Source organism: Aedes albopictus, chromosome 3 (genome assembly GCF_035046485.1).
Source record: "Aedes albopictus strain Foshan chromosome 3, AalbF5, whole genome shotgun sequence".
NCBI classification, from domain to species: Eukaryota; Metazoa; Arthropoda; class Insecta; order Diptera; family Culicidae; genus Aedes; species Aedes albopictus.
The window spans coordinates 46,429,041-46,437,512 of record NC_085138.1 but is presented as its reverse complement, the minus strand read 5'-3'; the positions used below and the strand labels follow the sequence as shown (position 1 = coordinate 46,437,512).

The following is an 8,472-nucleotide window of genomic DNA, read 5'->3' as shown; positions in this document are numbered from 1 at the left end:
TTAGATTGCTTATTTGTTATTCAGTGTTCGCTGCTTCAGTTCGACTGTTATACAAATTTTCCCTTTTTTTGTATTTTCGCGTTCTTTTAAAAAGTGTCCTCCTTTTCATACAAATGTCCTCCTTTTCCAACCAAATTTGGTCAAAATGTCCTCCTTCACTTTAGTTGCATATGGTCACCCTATGTAAGAGTAGCTAGGGACGCCAAACTAAAGCGTGTCAAACGCGCTCGTCATCAAGACACAACAGTCGAAGTACTCGGACGTCTTGAAGGCGATGCCAAACGAAGCTAAGTTCGTGCATCTGGGAGACGACGTGGGCAGTATCAGACGTATACTCGTACGGGCGAGATGATCCTGGAGCTAAAGCGCGGTAAGAAGCGCAAGGGCGCCGCCTACAAAAAGTTTGGCGGATGAGGTCCTTGGCGAAGTGGCATAGAAGTGAGGGCTCTCACACAAGAGGCGACTCTGAAAGGGAAAAACCTAGACGAGGTCACCGACGTGGAAGAGCTTGTTACGGCACTGCGGCAACAGTGCGAGGTGGCGGTGGCCGCCGTTGCTGTTAGGCTACAGAAGGGGCCGGCAGGGACACAGGTAGCTTTGGTTCAGCTATCTGTGGCGGACGTAAAAAAGTCCGGTCAAGTAGGGAGGATTAAGGTAGACTGGTGCGTATGTCATCTGACGTTCCACTAGGAGATGCGGCGCCGAATGCCATAAGACACAAGGCTGCACAAGTCCACCCATTTGTCTGATCTGTACCGGGAAATCCGTGAACAACAGGCATCCAACGGGTGGTCCAAGGTGCGCCTCCGCGGTGGCCGCTCGAGCATTTCACGCAGATGCTGGACTGCATAACGACCGTGCTAACAGGGCGAAGGCCGGTGGTAATAACGGGTGATTTTAATGGTTTTAATAATGCCTGGGCCGTGGAATGGGGAAGTCGATTATTGACGTTACTTTTTGTAGTGCTGGTTAGTAATCCTATATTATAGAGATATGCGGAAGCGGCCATAGTCCATTTTACGAGCCGATTTTATGAATGAAATTTTGACAGGAGCTGGCGTCCCAAGGGGAATGACATATCCTTTTCTAACCGGAATATCCGCATTTATCCGTTTCTAACCGTCGCTAACCGTTGCTAAGCGAGCTGCTAAGTGAGCAGCGGTTAGACACGGTTAGTGACGGTTAGAAACGGATAAATGCGGATATTCCGGTTAGAAAAGGATATGTCATTCCCCTTGTGGCGTCCTAACCCGTGAAAATCAATATCATCATCAACATTGTTGTCACTTCGTAAAATGGCTCATTGTGAGCCAATCGTGCAGAGAGAACTCAGGCCAAACATGTCTAAAGGGCACTGCATGAAATTCTCTCCTTCTCTTTCACTCTTACAGAAATTTTGTAAACAACAAGGCCAAGAAACGTCAAAATCCTATATAAAATCAAAACAATGCAGTGCCCTAAAGGTCCTATCTGCAGAAGAGAGGCTCTCTTTGGTTTCCCTCTCTTTCGTTAATATTTCAGCTGTTTATCTGTATTATGATTGTCTCCTTGCATTGAACGATGGTCAAAAAAAAAGACGATTGTCTTTTGATTTGTACTGCAAAAATTTTTATTCGTCCATACAAAATGGCCGAACCCCCCCCCCCCCCCCCCCTCATGACCACGTGGTTTATGGACAGCCCCTTATTGAAATGTTTGGCCAACTGTCAAAGTGCGAGCCAAACGAACATGTGCTATCGTTTATAAGAATGCGTCGTTTGACCGGTATAACTTGTGCTCATTCCACGAGTGGAGTGAGAGCAATCGAGAATTCTCACTTAGCTCTCGAATGAACTCTTTGTTTTGATTCCGATAGTCGACTCGAATGAGGTGAGAGGTTCACTTTCGTTGCGAGTAAGGCAAATGAACCAAAACATATGCGATGTTTTCCGCAGAGCTGTCAAGCCGGTGGTGCAACAAGAAAGCGCTTTGATTATGGCGTATTCAACAAGTGCAATTTTAATATTTTTTCTGATATCGTCACTATCAACAATTTCACGTTAATACGAAGCATTAAACAAACAAAACAAAAGTTTTATAGGTTTTAACAATTAGATGATATGCTATGGCTGTAAAAAATGTGTATTTCTTATGATTTTTGTGACTCAAACGTTTCCAACGTTTGGCCCTTATTTAAAGTTGCTCGACTTGCCTTGTTTTGATTAGTCTCCCGAAAATTGAATAAAGTTCCTCCTTCAAAAGTTTTAATTTTTTGATCGTGAGTACGTGAAATTTTTACCCCGGAATTTAGGAGTCAATCCGGAGATGGCAGCCGCTGATTGTAGTGAAAAATTTCTCGATTAATGGCGCGGAACTGTTAGTTTTTGAAGTAAGTTTTTCAAGGTGCTTTGAAAAAAGTGATTTTGTTCAACTTTTCTATGCAAGTTTTTTTTTTGTTTCAGATCAATCTGACGGTGCAGCATAAGGTTTCAACGGTATCCTGTTTGATAGTTTTACTCCATGGATTTTGACGACATCCTGCTTTGCTACGATCCGGTCATATCGATGACAAAAATTGTATCTTTTCCAACTGATGCTTGTGCTTTTTTCGTCTCGTTAAGCTCGCCACCAGGTGCGGATCGCTAAAAAAAACCGTAATGCTCACGCAAATCTAGTCGTCGGAAATCCACGGTGGCAGAGTAAATTGAACATTCAGTGCGCGTACACTCGATCCGATGGAAAATGGTGCTGCGACTGAGACGCTCAAAACAGAAGCGGAAAAGGCTACCAAATCGGCCAAATGGCAAGAAACAATGAACAAGAAACAGCAGCCGGTGGAAAAGGCCGCCGTCAAGCCCAAGGCCGAGAGAAAAGTCAAGGAGTCAGCGGCGAAAGAGGCGATTGTGTACAAAGACAACTTTCAAGAGGATGAGAAGAAAGATTATTCGGAATGTTCCCGCATGCCTACAGTCCGCAGAGGAAGCTGCCTGGTACAGCAGGTGGGAAAAGGAAGGATTCTTCAAGCCGAAGTATGTATACGCGCAAGGAGAACAACCCCAAGTTTGTGAAGATGATTCCGCCTCGGAACGTCACCCGTTCGTTGCATTTGTATCTCATGCTAACGAATGCCATCGAGGATCATGCGCTGGAACCGCATGAAGGGACATTATGGGTTCTGGGATGCGATCACGCCGGAATTGTCACCCAGGTCGTGATGGAGAAGAAGCTCTGGCGCGAGCAAAAGCAAACCCGGCACAAGTTGGGCCGCAAGATGTTCATCGAGAAGATATGACAGCGGTTCCTGGCCGACCGGAAGGCTAAGATGAAGGACGTTAGCTGCGAATTGCATTTTTTTAAGAGTTTAAATTGGATTCCAAGTAGAATTTGAACTGCCCGCTCAACAGGGCTTAGCGACTAATAAGCCCAGAACCAGAACATATGTTAATATCAATGTTTAATAAAGGCACTAAATAGTGTTGTAAATACCTGTTTGTCTTGAATGCTTACACTTCTTTTCTCCGGTGACTGCATTGAAAAATTATATATGTACAATCTTCACTGTATGTTGGCAACTGGGTGCTGCGAATAAAATCAAAACGGTTGTCCAGATATCTTCATTCACCGCTGTCAAAATCCCAAAGAATGACCTGAAGGAATATTTATAAAAGTTCCCGAAAAATTATCTAAAGCAGTTTTTTGGGCAATAACTGAAGTAGTACAGGGTGCTGTAGGTTCACACTTTGCCTCCGGGTAGATGGGCTGACAGTTGTCGGATAGGGTGTGGCCTGAGCAATTACAATAACTGAAGTAGTACTGGGTGTTATCCCTGAAGGTAAACTTTGAAGAGCCTCTAAAGTAGTTCCAATATCAGAAGGTCGGCTCCAAAGGCACGTTATCCGCTATTTGCAACATTTGTGACATTCCATCCAACCAGGGACTTCCTTGAGCACAGAGTATCTTCGTGCCTGCCACGCCATATTTATTATTGTTGTATTATGTATCTGTATTTAACATATTTATTTTGTGTGATTGACCAAAAGTTCTAGAAAATATTGTGGAATTGGCATCTAGTAGATTGGTTTCCAAAATAGCATCATGGCCCATGGACTAAACTACTAAAAATGCCAGACACCTCCTAGAATCTTGAATGGAATGTTAAAAAAAACTTACAGATTCTGGAATATTGTATCTTTTTTTAACTGCCAAAAGATCTTGAGGATCTCCAGGAATTTCTTCAAGGATTCCTCCAGGATTTTTTTCAAGGATTCCTCTAGGAATTTCTTCAAGGATTCCTCAGAGAATTTCTTCAAGGATTCCTCCAAAAATTCCATCAAGCATCCCTCCAGGAATTCCTTCAATGATTTCTCCAGGAATTCATTCAAGGATTCCTCCAGAAAATTCCTTCAAGGATTCCTCCAGGAATTTCTTCAAGGATTCCTCCAGGGATTTCTCGTCGGATTCTTTCAGGAATTCCTTAAGGCGCTGTCCATAAACTACGTAGACATTTTTCAGGCCATTTCAGACCCCCCTCCCCCCTCGTAGACTTTTGTTCATACAAAATTTTCGAAATTTGTATGGAGCGTAGACTTTGGCTAGACCCCCCCTCCCCCATAAGAGTCTACGTAGTTTATGGACAGGCCCTAAGGGATCCCTCGAGGAATTCCTTCAAAGACTCCTCTAAAAATTACTTCAAGGATTTCTTCAGGAATTCCTTCATGGATTCTTCCAGAAATTCCTTCAAAGATTCTTTTATGTATTATTTCAGAGTCCTCAAAAAAATTGTCTAAGGATTTGTACAGCTGTTTCTTCAGAGATTCCACCAGGAATTGTTCCATGAATTCCTCTAGAGGTTCGTTCAGAAATTCTTTCGAGATTTCCTGAAGAAATTGCTGGAGGAATCCTTGAAGGAATTTCTGTAGGAATCCTTGGAGGTATTCCTGGTTGAATCTCTGGAGAAAATTTCGGAGGAAACTCTGGAGAAATCTCTGCAGGAATTCCTGGAGGATTTTTTAAAGAATTTCCTGAAGGAATCCTTAGCGGAATACGGAATGAATCCCTGGAGGATTTCTTGGAGGATTCTCTGGAGGAATTCTTGAAGGAATTCTTGGAGGACTTTCTGCAGGAATTCTTGGAGAAATTCGTGAAGGAATATCTAAGAAATTCTTTGGAGAAATTCCTGAAGGAATCCCGAAGGAATTCCTGGAGGAATCCTTGGAAGAACATCTAAAAGAATTCCTGGGGAAATCCCTGAAGTAGTTCCTGGGCGAATTCCTGGAGAAATCCTTGGAAAAATGTCTGTAAGAACTCGTGGAGGAATCCGTTGAGGAATTTTTGAAGGAATCTCTGGAGGAATTCCTAAAGGAAACCCTGGAGGATTTCTTGGAGGATTTCCTGAATGAATCCTTGGAGGAATTTCTGAAAGAATCCTAGGAGGTATCTCTGGTTGAATCTCTGGAGGATTTCCAGGAGGAATCTCTGGAGGAATCCCTGGAAAAAATCCTGGAGATATCCGTGGAGAAATTCCTGGACGAATTCCTGAGGAAATCCCTGATAGAATCCTTAGATGAATTCCTGTGTAGATCCCTGGAGGAATTCCTGGAGTAATCTCTAGAGGAATTTCTGGAAAAATTCCAGGAGGAAGTCCTGGAGAATTCCTGCAAGAATCACAGGAGGAATCCTTTTATGAAGTCCTTAAATAATCCCTGGAGGAATTTCTGGAGAAATCTCTCAAGACAATTTTGAACAAAATCCTGGAGCCATTATTGGAGGCAATCCTGGAGGAATCCCTGGAGGAGATTCTAAAGGAACCTCTGTAGGATTTCTTGGAGGAATCTCTGGATGATTTCTGGGACGTACTCTTGCGAAATTCCTGGAAGAATACTTGAAGGAATTCTTGAAAAATTTAGGAGGAATCCCTGGAGGAATTTTCGGAGAAATCTCTTCAGGAATCTCTGAAGGAATCCCTGGATGAATTCTTGGAGGAATTTGTGAAGGAATTTCTAAAGGAATCCATGGAGAAATTCTTTCATGAATCTCTGGAGGAATCTCTGTAAAAACGTCTTGAAGAATTCCTGGAGGAATCCCTGGAGAAATTCCGGGAGGAATTCCTGAAGGTAGAGGAATTCCTGGAGATATCCGTTGAAGAATCCCTGGAAAAATTATTGGAGGAATATCTGGAAAAATGCCTGACGGAATCCCTGGGGGATTTTTTGGAGGAATCCCTTGTGGAATTCCTGGAGAAATTCTTGGAGGAATCCCTGGAGAAATTTTTGAAGAAATTCTTGAAAGTTTCCTTGGAGTTTTTCTTGCAGGTACTCTGAAGAAATTCCTGGAAGAATTCTCGCGCTTAGTATCATACGGGCGTATTTGCAATGATAGATTTCTCTTCATCGATTTTCTCTTCGGATTATTCCGGGAAATACGACCGATATTCGGATGATCTCTCAGTGTATTTCGGTAAATAACGACTAGGACTAGCTTCTAAAACAACAAAAATAACCGAAAATAATTTGCCGGCCAAGTTATTAACCAAAGAGAAAATCGATGAAGAGAAATCGATCATTGTAGATACGCCCGTATGATACTAAACGCGAGAATTCTTGGAGGAATTCCTGACGGAATCCTTGGAATAATTCCTGGAGGATTTTTTGGAGGAATCTTTGCAGAAATCTCTGAAAGAATTCTTGGAGGAATTCGTGAAGGAATTCGTGAAGGAATTCCTGAAGGAATCCTTGAAGAAATTGCTGGAGGCATCTCTGGAGGAACTTCTGGAAGAATTCCTGGAGAAATCCCTGAAGGAATTCCTGGAGGAATCCTTGGGGGAATTCTGGAGGAATCCCTGGAAGAATGTCTGTGAAAATTCCTTTGGAATTCCCTGGAAGAATTTTAGGAGGAATCTCTGGAGGAATTCCTGATGGAATCCCTTTCTGAATTTCTGAAGGATGTTCGAAAACCCACATGATCGCCGCCGGATTATTGGTTCTGGCGTTCTGATCCGCCGTTCCGCAAAGAAGTTTTCTCCAATAGTACCTTAAACAGTCACAAAGTTAAAACATGATTAAATTTATTCAAGATTATAATAATTTTGAAATTCATTTGCTGAAATTACACTCCGCGTAAACATCGCAGCATCATATCCATTGAGATTTGTGATGCGCATAATCAGCTTCCACAAGCAGACGCTCACGAACTTCTAGATACCGATTTTACGGCCTTTCCTGCTGGTCCGATCATCCTCATGATTCACTTGAGTTACTTCACCGGGCATATACCGCCACCTGGATGCCCTTCCGGTACAGCAAGCTTTGGTATCGGGATGATTTTGATAAGATGAGAACTTTTTGTTACGTCGTCCTCGTCGTCATTGGACGACATCCGGAAACCGGCACCCGGCTCTTTTCGGATGCGTAGTGCCCGGTGCCTGTTTTATACGCACCCCATCGGTGGCAACCGAATCGCTACTCGGGTCGTTGCTCAGAACACAGGTTGTCCGCAGCCGTCACGGCGCAACATGCTGCCAGTAGGTAATGTGCCGGATGCCAGTTCGCAGGATGACAACAATTCCTGAAGATCCTGGGCCAACTTGGCGTGGTTGTTGCGAAAGTGGGCCACCGGCCATAGCCGCTGGTTCTGGTGGATCAACGGTGTGGCCGGTGTGGCCTCTTCAACAGTAACCGTAGTTCATCGATTACACAAAGTGTCGTTTGATATTTTCGTTAGCAAGTTCTGTCGAGTGCCGAAGGACGTTGGTAGGGAAACGGCCGGGATCGATCTATTTTCCAGTTTGAGGCTTGATTGTTGATGGCTGATTTTCAGATAGTTCACGACGTATTGTTTAGCTTATGGGCCTTTTTGGTTAGCTAATCTTTACCGGCTCTTTTGTGGGTAATCCGTTGTCATCCTCGATCTGCGTTATCTCATAGCGATCCAACCATTTGAAATCTTGGACCTTCTGGAACTGCACGCCTGGAACATACGCCAGATGTACCATGTTGATTTGGAGACTTGATCCCATCCGGCAATCGACCGAGATCCCGTTTCTGGAGGTTCCACTGCGATTTGTTGTACTCCTGCGCCAGGTTGTCCTCGTTGATTACTTGATGCTGCAGATTTGGTACCGCAGCCGGCGCTTGTTCTATAAAATAGATAAAATATCCTAAATTAATAAAAAACAAGTTTAAAACAGTTTTTTTTTCTTATTCACACATATATTTTAATTATTAAAGAGTTTACTTACCAAAAAACTTGTATTTCAATTTGTTTTCAACAACACTCGATCTCTCTCGACACCTCTGGAGGTTACGACTCTTCTCACCCGCAAACGTCACTTGAAAGCGACGTTTGTCGATCAAAATCGACTATGAGAATGCGGTGAGAGTTCATTGGTGTTCACTCACATCGACTCTTCTCACCGCATTCGACTACGGGAATCGGGTGACACATTCGACTCGACTTTCGTCACCTCATTCGAAGTGCAGAATGAGCACAACTCTT

The 8,472-nt window shown here is 43.4% G+C and overlaps 1 long non-coding RNA gene across 1 annotated transcript; it reads right to left on the bottom strand.

The window, feature by feature from the left end:
- Positions 1 to 7,389: 7,389 nt before the first annotated feature.
- LOC109398117 (uncharacterized) lies at positions 7,390 to 8,472 on the bottom strand. The gene is made up of 2 exons (XR_003895803.2): positions 8,216 to 8,472; positions 7,390 to 8,113 (listed from the first exon to the last, which is right to left on the bottom strand). It is a non-coding gene; the product is annotated as an uncharacterized LOC109398117 (long non-coding RNA).